At 44.1% G+C, this 13,520-nt stretch overlaps 1 protein-coding gene and 1 long non-coding RNA gene across 2 annotated transcripts in view; one reads left to right on the top strand and one right to left on the bottom strand.

Moving 5' to 3' along the window:
- LOC126188970 (uncharacterized) overlaps nt 1–13,520 on the bottom strand; it is a 296,440-nt gene that overhangs the window by 86,817 nt on the left and 196,103 nt on the right. The gene's annotated exons all lie outside the window — the stretch shown is intronic.
- The window catches only part of LOC126188972 (uncharacterized), a 55,199-nt gene that overhangs the window by 37,584 nt on the left and 4,095 nt on the right, over nt 1–13,520 (top strand). Inside the window, exon 2 of the long non-coding RNA XR_007537889.1 lies at nt 11,921–12,118. This is a non-coding gene — a long non-coding RNA (uncharacterized LOC126188972). The remainder of the gene's footprint in view (nt 1–11,920; nt 12,119–13,520) is intronic.

Here is a 13,520-nt window from a genome sequence, read left to right on the forward strand (position 1 = left end):
AATTCACTACCGACGTGACTTACAAATCAGTCACTCGGCCTATTAATTTTATTGTTGTCAGTGATGCGAGCTCCGCTAACCTTTTTGGCCTGGATGCCTTTCAAGCTTTCGGTTTTTCTATCGCTGACTCCATACAGTTGGTCTCCGAAGACGTTCCCTATCACTCATTGGAATCTTTGATCTCAGACTTTCCAGATATTTTTGAGGAGGGCCTGGGGCGTGTTTCAGATTTTGAAGCTCACTTAACGTTGAAGGCGTCGGCTCGCCCGCGTTTTGTACGCGCGAGGCAGATCCCCTTGGCTCTCTAAAGGAAGAGCTAGACCGGCTGACAGCCCTAGGGGTCGTTCTTCCCATTTCTTCCAGTGAGTGGGCTTCGCCCCTCGTTATTGTCAAGAAGCCCTCCGGAAAATTACGTCTTTGTGGCGATTTTAAGGCCACCATTAATTCCCAATTGGTGGTGGACACCTATCCTTTGCCTCGTGCTGATGAATTGTTCTCCGCCGTGGCGGGAGGCCACTATTTTTCGAAAATCGATCTGTCAGAGGCTTATCATCAGATACCACTTGATGAGGACTCCAAACGGCTGGCAGTCGTCAACACCCCGTTTGGCCTTTACCAATACCAGCGGTTGGCTTTTGGAATATCCAGTGCCCCGGCGATATTCCAGCGTTATCTTGAGCATGTCACGTCGACAATCCCTCATTGTATTAATTACCTGGATGCCATAATTGTCACGGGCCGCAGCACGACGGACCACTTGCACAACCTTCGCACCCTCTTTCTCAAATTCAGGTCTGTGGGCTTGCGTTGCAACCTGCATAAGTCAACCTTCTTCCAACCGTCCATTGAGTATGTGGGCTACACCATCTCTCGGCACGGCATCCAGCCACTAGGAAGTTTGGTCCAAGGTATCGTCAACCTTCCTCGGCCCACATCACTGAAGGAGTTACAAGCTTTTTTAGGCAAGATAGCCTATTACCACCGGTTCATTCCCAGGGCTTCCACTATAGCCCACCCCCTGTACTGCCTTCTGCACAAGGGTGTTCCTTTTGATTGGTCGCCTGCATGCGAGCGAGCGTTCACCTCGTTGAAGGGCCTCCTCACGTCAGCCCCTTGTTTGGCTACTTTTGATCCCCATAAGCCGTTGGTCCTGACTACGGATGCTTCGCAGTATGGGGTGGGGGCGGTCCTGGCCCATTGCAACGCAGATGGTTCCGAGCAACCACTGGCGTTTGCGTCGAAAACGCTTAGTCCCGCGCAGGCCCATTACTCCCAGGTGGAAAAAGAGGCTTTGGCCATTGTCTACGCTGTTACCAAGTTTCACCCTTTCTTGTATGGCGCGAAGTTTCAGTTAATCACTGACCATAAGCCGTTAATATCGTTATTTGGCCCCGCCTCTCAGATTCCGGATAGGGCGGCCCACAGACTACAGCGCTGGGCCTTGTTCCTCTCTAAGTACCATTATGACATTCGTTTTCGCCCTACAGGCCAGCATGCCAACGCCGACGCTCTTTCCCGTCTTCCGGTGGGCCCGGGCCCTACATTTGATCGAGAGGAGATTATGTGTTTTCATTTGGATGTGGCGTCCCGCCAGGCGGTTGATGGCTTCCCGATCACTAGTTCTCGAGTCGCCAGGGAAACGGCGGCTGACCCAGTTCTCCGGCAAGTAGTTCGCCTCATTCAGCAGGGGTGGTCGTCCCGCCCTCCGGGCCGGGCCTCGGACCCTCTTCGTAATTATTTTCTTCTACGAGACCGTCTCTCGGTCTTGGAAGGAGTTCTCCTTCTGGCTACCGATGGTACAGCTCCTCGCGTGGTTGTTCCTGCAAGTTTACGACGGGAGGTCCTCAAGTTATTACATGCGGGGCACTGGGGTGTTTCCCGTACTAAAACCTTGGCTCGCAGACATGTGTACTGGCCCGGTATTGACAGAGAAATTGAGCACTTGGTGGCCGCCTGTTCCCAGTGTGCGAGCCAACAAGCATCTCCCAGGGCAGCGTTCTCTTCATGGCCGCCGGCAACCCAGGCGTGGGAACGTGTTCACATCGATTTTGCGGGGCCGTTTCTCAATGGCTTTTGGCTCATTGTCATTGATGCTTATTCCCGATTCCCATATGTGGTTCCTCAACCACTTCAGACGTTGCAATCCAGGCACTAGCAAAAATCTTTTCTGTGGAAGGTCTGTCAATCACCCTGGTCTCGGACAATGGACCGCAGTTTCTTTCGCAGACCTTCCAGGATTTTTGTAGGCGCTTCGGTATTCGGCACGTTTGCTCTCCCCCCTTCCATCCACAATCGAATGGGGAAGCTGAGCGCATGGTGCGCACCTTTAAGACGCAGATGAAAAAGTATGTGCACGAATTTCCTGCAGAGGAAGCATTGACGTTTTTCTTGACGGCATACCGGACCACACCAATGGGAGACTGCAGCCCCGCAGAGCTCCTCCATGGCCGTCAACCTAGGACTCTGCTGCACCTCCTCCAGCCTGGTCCTCGCCAGTCTTCCCAAAACGGAGTCCCTGGCTTTCCACTGGGTATGTCAGTCTGGGCCCGTGGGTTTAGTCGCAATCCACGTTGGATACCGGCGGTGGTCCTGCACCGACATGGCCGCCGGCTCTATACCTTGCAGGTGGGGGACCGGGTGGTACGTCGTCACCAAAATCAGCTACGTCCACATTCGGGCACCCACCCTCCGACCTCTCGGACACCGGCTTCCCCATTGCCGGCACCTGTATTGGTTTCACAGGGGACGTTACCTCCTCTCCCCGCTGTGACTCTGCCGCACTGTGATGGTTCTCAGCCTTGGCAGCCTCCAGTGGCTCCAGCACCGGCATCGCCGTCATTCGCGCTGCCCCAGCGAGAGCCGGCCCGGTTTCGCAGGGGGCTAGTTCCCCTGTGGTCGTCCCTTCCCCTTCGTCCCCGCCACTGGGTCTTGCCCCTCCTGAGGTGGAACAGGATCCAGAGTTCGACAGCTTGTCGCCCGTTCTGTCCCGGGCTCCGGTTGTGGGACGACGGGGGCCTCTTCGTGTGGGTCACTTCCAGCCGTATTCGAAGGTTCCGGCTTGAGGGTTGGCAGATTCCCTCGACTCCGGCCATCCCATGGATGTGGCGGTCATCGCTCCTGCCCGACGCTCCACCTTCCGACGCAGTGGATCACAGTGGCTTCACCCCCCGAAGGAGGAGGAGTGTAGTAGCCACCAGAAAGATCGCGGGAGGCGCACATTGGCACGGCGCGTCATGGACGGTAGTTGCCGCAAGTAGAGTCCCGTCCACCAGAGGGCACGCGAGAATTCGGACGCGCCCTCTGCCGGCGTAACAACAAGAACAACAACAACAACAACTCCGGCAGGACAGGCTGAGCGCAGTCAGTCAACATCGGGCATGCCTAGGACACAGTCCCGGTCTACGCTAAGTGAAGTGCGACGTAACGTGAACAGTGTTACTACAAAACCAGTCATCTGTAGATGTAAAGAATCTTTTAGAAGGCAGAGTGTAACTTCACTTCTGGGTCTTGTAAAAAGGCAAACCAGGAAACAATTTTATAAAATTATCAATGCCTGGGCTGGTGATCATTGAGATACACTGTTAGTGCATAAAATGCATATTTTGTAGACAAGTGCTAACATGTTCAATCTTGTGTCCACTTGGATATGACTTTATAATTACTTTATGAAATGGTAGGCTTGTTTGTGGCTTCCAGTTCATAATTTTACTTAAATTTACTTTCATAGAAAATTCCAGAAAAATCAGTATGTCACAAGTTTCTGAAATTCCTTTTCTAAATTGCTTATCCTAGAAATGACAGATGAATAATGTCCAACATTAAGTCAAGATTACGTATAAATGTTAGATCAAAAATTAATTTTGTAATTAAAAATAAAATTTTTTGATACTGATTGTTAACACTATATAATGGATGAAATTTTATACAGAAAAAAAATCAAATAATGGTAAGTCCAGGATGGAATAATGACCGTATTATGGAAAGGATATGGAAAGGATAGACTGCTACTCACTATACAGAGGAGACATTGTGTTGCACACAGGCACACTGAAAAGATGCTATACATTTTAGCTTTCGGCCAAAAGGTCTCCTCCTGAAACAGAGAAAATATATATACTTACAAAGCACAACTCTCTCATGCATTACCACTGCCGCTGGCCAGTGTGGCCCAACTGTGGACAGCAACAGTACCTCATGAGAGAAGCAATCTTGTGTGGGTGGTGGGGGTATGCAGGAGGGTGGGGTTGGGAGGGATAGCAGGGTAGGGGTGGGGGGAGGTGTACTGCTGTTTGTGTGAACATGCAGGGAGGAGATGGGGACATTGGGAGGTTTGATATCAGATGTGGGGAGGTGGTGGGAGGAGGGTAGAGAAGGAGAGAAGAGGGAAATGGGAAGGGGAGAAGCAGAGAAGGGGGGGAAAGACTTGTAGGTATGTTGGTGAAACCTAATGTTGTTTAGTGCTAGAGTATGAGCAGGGAAGGAGATAGGTAGGTGAAGGACAGTGACTAGTGAAGGTCAAAGCTATGTGAGTTGCAGGGATGTAGGATTACATTGCAGGGAGGGTTCCCACCCGCTCAATTAAGAAAAGCTGGTGTTTGTAGGAGATGGCGCAAACTGTGAAGCAGTCATTAAAGTGGGCACAGTTTGTCAATGGTCATTGACATGAACAGGCAAGTTTTTAGTTGTCATGCCCATTTAGAAAACAGTGCAGTGGTTGCAGTTTAGGTCGTAGATCCATGACTGCTTTCACAGGTAGCCCTCCCTCTGATGGGATAGGAGACACCTGCAACTGAACTGTAGGTGGGAGGATGTATGGGACAAGACTTGCATTTGGATCTACTGGAGCGATATGAGCCATGAAGCAATGGGCTGGGAGGAGGTGTGGAGTAGGGATGGACATGACTACAGCATAGGTTCAGAAGGTGGCAGAATATCACTGTGGGAAGGATAAGAAGGGTAATGGGTAGATTATTCCTCGTATCAGGACATGACAAAATGAGGTCTAGACCCCCTCTCAGGCCTTTCACTCATTACTTAGATCACCAAGGATGGAAAACGATATGCCCCCCCTCCCCCCGCTTCCTTTCCTTCTTTCCCAAAGTGAATTCAATCCTATAAACACTGCTCTGTTTCTAGTCTGATACAGGAAAAGCAGACAACAAGCAGTCAAGTTAAGGAGCAGAATCAACTGTTACTTGATTTTGGAAGTGGGAGGAAGATTTTCAATGGGAGGCTCATATATGGGCCAAATTGTTGGCAAACTGAAATTAGATAATCTTTGACATAGACAAAATTTGAACAGTTCAGAGAACACACTAATTTGGTATGTGTGAACAGTTTTACTTTTATAATAAGAAAAATTTGTGATTTATGAAAAATGAGCAAGCTGCATGCATAGTTCGGGAGGAAGCACTCCGGTCTTATGAAAAATCACTAGGCAAATAAAAGGCTTCTATTCAGTCACTCATCAACCAGTCTGTTGTAGCAATGGAAGACAACAGAAGAAAACCTGAAGTTTTAAATTTCATGCTTTAAAAATAATTTACGTACGAGGATTATACAGACATAACACTGTATGGAGGACGTGGAAATAGGAATCCCTGGTGTTGAGAAGCAACTGAAAGAGCTGATAGTAAGTTAATCAGCAAGCCAGGATGGAATTGCAATTCGGTTTTACAGAAAGTGCTCTTTGGCACTGGCCGCTTAATTAGTTTGCAATTACCATAAATTTCATGGCAGTGCAAAGTTCTAAACAACTGCAAAAAAGTGCAGGTGACTCCCATGTATAAGAAGGGTAAAATAACAGACCCACAAAGTTTGAGGCCAATATTCCTAACATCAGTTTGCTGCAGGATCCTTTAGCGTATTGTAAGTTTGAATGTAATAAATTTCTTTGAGACAGAAAAGCTTCGGTCTACTAATGAGCATGGTTTTATAAAGCATCACTCATGCAAAGCTCAGCTTGCCTCTTTCTCGCACAATATCAGCCAAGCTGCAGATCATTGGCAACAGGCACAACCATATTTCGATTCCCAGGAAGTGTTTGACAAGGTGCCCACTACATGCTGTTAATAAAAGTCTGAGCATGCAGAATAGGTTCCCATATAAATGAGTGACTTGAAGATTTCTTCAGAACTAGTACCCAGTGTGTTGTCCTTGAAGATGTTTTTTCTTCTGACACAAGGGCACTGTCAGCAATGTCACAGGGAAGTGTGATAGGACTACTCTTATCCACCATAAAATAAATTATCTGTTGGACAGGGAGAGCAGAAATCTGTGGTTGTCTACTGATGATGTAGTGCATGGGAAATTATCATTGTTAGATGACTGGAAGAATCTCCATTTGATATGATAAATAGCAGCTTCCTCTAAATGTAAAAAGCTGTAAGTTAACAAAGATGAGTAAGAAAAACAAACCTTTAATGTTTGAATACAGTAATGGTGGTGTGCTGCTTGACACAGTCATGAAAAATATTTAGGCTTGACACTGATAGTAATACGAAACAGAATGAGCATTTAAGATTGGTAGTTGGGAAGGCGAATGGTTGACTTTGGTTTACTGGGAGAATTCTAAGGAAATGTTGCTCACCTATAAAGGATAATGCACATGAAACATTAGTGTATTCTATTTCTGAATGCTGCTTGAGCATTTGGGATCACCATTAAGCCAGCTTAAAGGAAGGCATCGGAGCAATTCAGAGGCACACTGCTAGATTTTTTATCAGTAGGTCGACCAACACATGAACATTATAGAAATGCTTAATGAAATCAAGTGGGAGTCACTCGAGGGAACTAGTTATTCTTTTTGTGAAACGTTATTGTGAAAATTTAGAAAATGTTATGGTATTATATTATGGTTGACTGCAGAACGTTCAACTGCTACCAAATTACATTTCATGTAAGGACCATGAAGACAAGATACAAGAAATTAGTTCATCATGAAACTGACGAATAAAGCTACGAGATGTGTGAGGATCAATTTTTTCTCTGCTAAGTAGTTTCTTTCAAATCGTTTGCGAAAGCTAGCAGATCGGCCGGCTTGCGCGTTTGTCGGCCACCTAGTCAAGCGAGCCTGCCTGCTGCCGCGTCACTCCCTGGACCCCCTACAAATGGGCGCGAAGCAGCGCTGCAACAGCTTCCCAACGTGCAGTCCCTCTCTACTACAGTGCGCATAGCCATATGGACAATCGTTTTCCATCATTCAATTTGTGAGTGGAACATGAAACAGAATGACTAGTAGTGGTATAAGGCACCATCCGCCAAATCCTGTATAGTGGCTTGTGGAGTATGTACACAGATGTATATGTTGATGAGCAACACATTAAGAACAGTAAGTGTTCAAACCCTGAGTAGAGTTCACAAAGAGGCACTTATCCCTTAGGAAATGTATCACTCAAAAGGTTGCACAGTTTAAGGTATGGAAATACTTTCTAACTCAGATGGTCAATATGGGGAACACAATGTAAAAAAACTGCAGAGAAGGTTCAAGTGGCTGCATGCAGGCAGCCTGGTGCACGTGGCAGCCAGCCAGCTACATGATGGTGCCATGCCAGCCGAGTGTCCTCACGCAGATGTGAACAAGTGACTCACATATACACAGAACGCGTTGTCCACAGGTAAGCCAATGAGCATTTGCAGGGACCTGTGCCACATGGGACAGTACTTGTACAGCTTGCTCTAGACTGTTCTAGAGACTATCTGTGAATATGCACAACTGATTCTGAAAGAGAGAGAGAGAGGGAGGGAGGGAGGGAGGGAGGGAGGAAGGGAGGGAGGGAGGGAGGGAGGGAGGGAGGAGGAGAATATAAGATGCAATTCCCTCAAAGGCTTCCAGTGAACTTTGCAGTCTCATTCATCCTTCATTATGATGTATGAAGTAAAATAAATTAGGTGAAAAAAAGAAGATATTTAGCATGTAATATAGGGGATGGATATTTCATAATTTTCTAATATTTTATAAATTACACTGAAATCCTTTTGTAAGGGGGGCAAAACATATATAATAAATAAGAATTCAGAACTAATTGTCTTTCAGAAGTAGTAATGATTTAAGACACATTTAATGTTAATAAATTAAAATTTAGTCATTAGGTAATTTCACTCGAAAGGAGAAAAGTTACAATAAATTGAGCAAGCATGTAAACGGCTAGGACTATGAGTGGGTTATACAGGGTGTCCCATTTATCTTTACCACCCTAAATAAATGTTTGTCCAGATGCAAATTACAAAATGTTTCAAGCAATTGTTCTTTAGCCATCAGGGGGACATGAATCAGCATGATTGCCTTCATTGTAGCTTTGTTTTTTACAAAGATATGAACAGTGGTATGACTTTTTTAAATGACACCCTGTATTTTTATTTGGTAATTCATTTGCTCTCCTAAAGATCTATTTAAAAATGCATCACAGTGTACCATTCACTGAAACAAAACAGTATTAATTACATAACACAACACTGACTTTGAGCCTGGGATCACAAACTTGTCAACACGCGGGAGTTGTCAGAAAACAAATGAAAACCAAGAGCAAGAACATGCCAGTTTAAGACTTGAGAGTTTATGCCAGTTGTAACCATTTTGAGTAAATTATTAGACCTTCTCAAAACGACAGCAGCTAAAATTTGTTTTGATTTCTCAGCTTATTAGAAATCATTACCAAGAAATTTCTTTGCCCCCAAAAAAGTTTTAATACTTTGCATCATGACTGAATTTACAACCACCTCAAAATAAAATTGATACAAAAATTATGGATGCACTGGTGTGTTGTTGATCACCATAGCATCCTGATTCTGTTAGCTGATAGACTGCTTATTAATTCCTTCTCAACTCTTTCTTCGTTGAAGACCTTACGTGGTCAACGACATGCACATCTCAGTACATGGCAGTTGTGGGGAAGGTTCACTAACAGTGACAGAGATTTTAAAATTTCTAGATGTATGTAGAAACTGTACTATCTGCAAATTTGAGTGAATACAACTGTTGTATGTGGCCATAGTGAAACATAGGTGTCTGTCACTAAAGATTTCAAAATCACAATATTTTGCAACACTTGCAACACAATGATGGTAGCTGTCACAAAGTTTCTGAAAAGGCTTCAAAAATACTCATGTCTATTAATGCCATGGAATTCTTACTGGTACATAATATTACAGTAGCATGAAATAAATTATTTTAATTACAAAATGAAATTATAATGGAAGACAGTAATACGAGGGCAGTTCAATAAGTAATGCAACACATTTTTTTTCTGAAACAGGGGTTGTTTTATTCAGCATTGAAATACACCAGGTTATTCCCCAATCTTTTAGCTACACAACACTATTTTTCAACGTAATCTCCATTCAATGCTACGGCCTTACGCCACCTTGAAATGAGGGCCTGTATGCCTGCACGGTACCATTCCACTGGTCGATGTCGGAGCCAACGTCGTACTGCATAAATAACTTCTTCATCATCCGCGTAGTGCCTCCCACGGATTGCGTCCTTCATTGGGCCAAACATATGGAAATCCGACGGTGCGAGATCGGGGCTGTAGGGTGCATGAGGAAGAACAGTCCACTGAAGTTTTGTGAGCTCCTCTCGGGTGCGAAGACTTGTGTGAGGTCTTGCGTTGTCATGAAGAAGGAGAAGTTCGTTCAGATTTTTGTGCCTACGAACACGCTGAAGTCGTTTCTTCAATTTCTGAAGAGTAGCACAATACACTTCAGAGTTGATCGTTTGACCATGGGGAAGGACATCGAACAGAATAACCCCTTCAGCGTCCCAGAAGACTGTAACCATGACTTTACCGGCTGAGGGTATGGCTTTAAACTTTTTCTTGGTAGGGGAGTGGGTGTGGCGCCACTCCATTGATTGCCGTTTTGTTTCAGGTTCGAAGTGATGAACCCATGTTTCATCGCCTGTAACAATCTTTGACAAGAAATTGTCACCCTCAGCCACATGACGAGCAAGCAATTCCGCACAGATGGTTCTCCTTTGCTCTTTATGGTGTTTGGTTAGACAACGAGGGACCCAGCGGGAACAAACCTTTGAATATCCCAACTGGTGAACAATTGTGACAGCACTACCAACAGAGATGTCAAGTTGAGCACCGAGTTGTTTGATGGTGATCCGTCGATCATCTCGAACGAGTGTGTTCGCACGCTTCGCCATTGCAGGAGTCACAGCCGTGCACGGCCGGCCCGCACGCGGGAAATCAGACAGTCTTGCTTGACCTTGCGGCGATGATGACACACGCTTTGCCCAACGACTCACCGTGCTTTTGTCCACTGCCAGATCACCGTAGACATTCTGCAAGCGCCTATGAATATCTGAGATGCCCTGGTTTTCCGCCAAAAGAAACTCGATCACTGCCCGTTGTTTGCAACGCACATCCATTACAGACGCCATTTTAACAGCTCCGTACAGCGCTGCCACCTGTCGGAAGTCAATGAAACTATACGAGACGAAGCAGGAATGTTTGAAAATATTCCACAAGAAATTTCCGGTTTTTTCAACCAAAATTGGCCGAGAAAAAAAAAGTGTTGCATTACTTATTGAACTGCCCTCGTATGTTTATATTATTGCACCAATACCTTAACCCAGTTACAAACATTTAACAAAAATTACAGTAATCAAATGTTGCAAAAATATCATGTATAGTTTATTACCATCAAATTTGAACATTTCAGAAACTTTTAAACTAGTTGATAGAATTGGATTCCATTTCTCATTTAAAAATTTATGTGTAGTCCACTTGTTAGACACGAAAATCTTAAGCTCTCACTATAGAAAACACAAAAACAATGGCAAACTTGGGGCAGAACAAAATGATACTTATTATAAAGACTACCTGAAATCTAAAAAAACATTACAAAGCCAACCTTAACCAAACAAGCTGCCTGTGAAAACTGTGTAGAAGGAGCCCCAAACAAGTGCAAGGCTGTTTGGGATATTATAAAACAAGAACATACTTTTACCCAAACACAAGATGTTCTACTTGAGCCAGAAGAGCTCAATAAATATAGTAAATAAATTAAAATAAAAAAAAATTGAACAGTCAGACATACCAGCAATTGATATACTTGCTGATCAGCCACCTAAAGGACATGAATTTCACTGGGACCCTTTTGCACCCACAGATATAATAAAGATTGTTACAAAATTTTCAAACTTGAAAAGCATGGACTACTACTAGCTATCTAACTACATAATAAAAAGGACAATACACCTAATTTGCAATCCACTTGCTTTTATTATGAATAAACACATCCCCCCCCACCCCCCTCGTTCATGTTTTACTGCTGCAGTATTATTCTGCAGTAGCGAGATACAGTAATATCCTTTGTTACAGTACTGGTTCTTACCAGTCTAAATTACAAAAAAATTAACTGTAAAATAAAACAATGAGAAGTTCCCAGAATTCTAAAAAGTTCCCAGTTTTCTCCTGGATGAAAAAAATTCCCAGTTTTCTCCTAGATGAAAAAATTCCTCAGTTTTTCCCGTATCTCCTGGTTGCCCCAGGTCATATACACCCTGTTGAATGTTTCTGTAGCGAACTTAGTAAGAAGGATTCCTAGAAACTCCATATTTGATGACAAGGCTGGACGTAATATTTGGTGACGAGTCAAACCCTGAGCCGTAAGCTGCCACGGACTGTAATATTTTCTTTTGTCGTGGGGTGTGTGTTTTGCTGGAACCTTAATTCTACCTTGTCTTTTCTTTGCAATGGTGTTTTTACGTGTTTTAACAGTGTGCCTTATAGTGTTTTTTCTATTCTGCGTTTTCAAGTGGGCGCTGCAGAAATTTTCTTTGCTTGTGTGCTTATTTTTATTGCTTGTCTCGTCTGTTTTTTGCATTTGCCTATTCCAAAATGAGCAACCCACCTCTCCCACCCCCTGCTCATGCACCTCAGCTGCAACACAGCTAACACAGATGTTTCAGTTTCAGATGCAGCAGATCTCAGCACTAGTAATACAGTACAGCAGCTCCTGGTGATTCAAGGCACTCACACAGCGCCAGAAGCAACAACTGCAGCTCCGAGTGCCATTCAGCCTTTTTGCTAGTGTAATGAAAAAGAAGAGGGATGGATCGAGTGGTTGCAATAGTATGAAGCCCACACCATTGCTCACAACATACCAGGTACAGTTTTTCGCCTCTGTTCCCTCACACCACTCTGAGTGAACTTTTGCTATGATCATGTTGTAGATTCTTTAACTAGCTATTATGACCAACAAATGTATGTGGTGGCAGCTAGATACCAATTCTTTCTTTCATGAGTGGGTAACAGATTTGCAAGTATGACAAGGAAATGCATATTCAAATGTGCTTGTGGTGCTTTATATTCAGATGTAATGTTGCACGATGCAATCATGTACAATGTAAATGATGTCAAACTTAGAGAACAGATTTTGAAAGAGTTAGATTAATCATTTTAGCGCGTAGTGGAAATACTAGATTAGTATGATTCAGGTATCATTTCGGCCAATACATTTGAGAAGCCACGACTTTGTTGGGTGGAGTCATCACTTGCTTGCGACCGGCCCATTAGGGAGGAACAGCTCAGGTGTGCAACACCACATGAACTGAATTAAGTCATTCCCTCATTGCTATTCATGGCACAAACACCAGGATTGCCTATCCAGACAAGCACAGTGTTATGTTTGTAGCAAGAAAGGTCACGTACAATCTGTATGTTTGCAATGGAACAAACATAAGAATTCTGCCCACTCATAGACATCTAGTCACAACTCCCATGTAATCAAAGCAGTGTATTAAAAGCCTGCTGCAGACATTAGCAAAACTAGCAAGCAAACAGTTTCTTCAGTGCTACGCCAGTCCCACAAACTTTTTGTTCGTTTGCATATTAGTGAGAAACGTGTAAAATTTCACTTGGACATGGGTGCCTCTGTTACAATGCTGAATTGTAACATATATGAACTGTTAGGCTCCCCACACCTGTCTAAAATTAGCACGCACTTGAAGGCTTATAATGGATGAGCCATTTGAGTTCTTGGAAAAGGTACTTGGCCTGCCATCCATCATACACGAACTGTAACTTTCACTGTGCTACAATCACGCGATTGTGAGAACATATTTGGTCTTGATTTGGTTGGTTTTTAAATTCAAGACAGTGTAGATAGCTTGCTGAAAGAATTCCCTGAACTATTTTTTCAAGGTTTAGGTAAGGCTAACAATAATGTTACACATATTACTAAGAAAGACAATGCTCAGCTGGAACTTTGCAGCGTCAAACTGTTTCCATTGCATTACCCTTCGGGACAGTCACTGCTGAACTTAAAGAATTGCAAGATAGCGGAGATATTGCACCCATACAAGCTAGTCAGTGGGCATGTCTTCTGGTTTTGCTCCCCAAACCTTCAGCTCCCATTCACCTCTATGTTGATTTTAAGTCTACAGTCAACACACAAATTGTGATTGATACTTATCCATTGTCGCACCCAGAGGGTCTCATGGACAGATTAGGCAATGATCGCTACTTTGCAAACATTGATTTGCGCAATGCACACCTTCAAATACCACT

This window comes from Schistocerca cancellata, chromosome 5 (assembly GCF_023864275.1).
Source record: "Schistocerca cancellata isolate TAMUIC-IGC-003103 chromosome 5, iqSchCanc2.1, whole genome shotgun sequence".
Taxonomy (NCBI): Eukaryota; Metazoa; Arthropoda; class Insecta; order Orthoptera; family Acrididae; genus Schistocerca; species Schistocerca cancellata.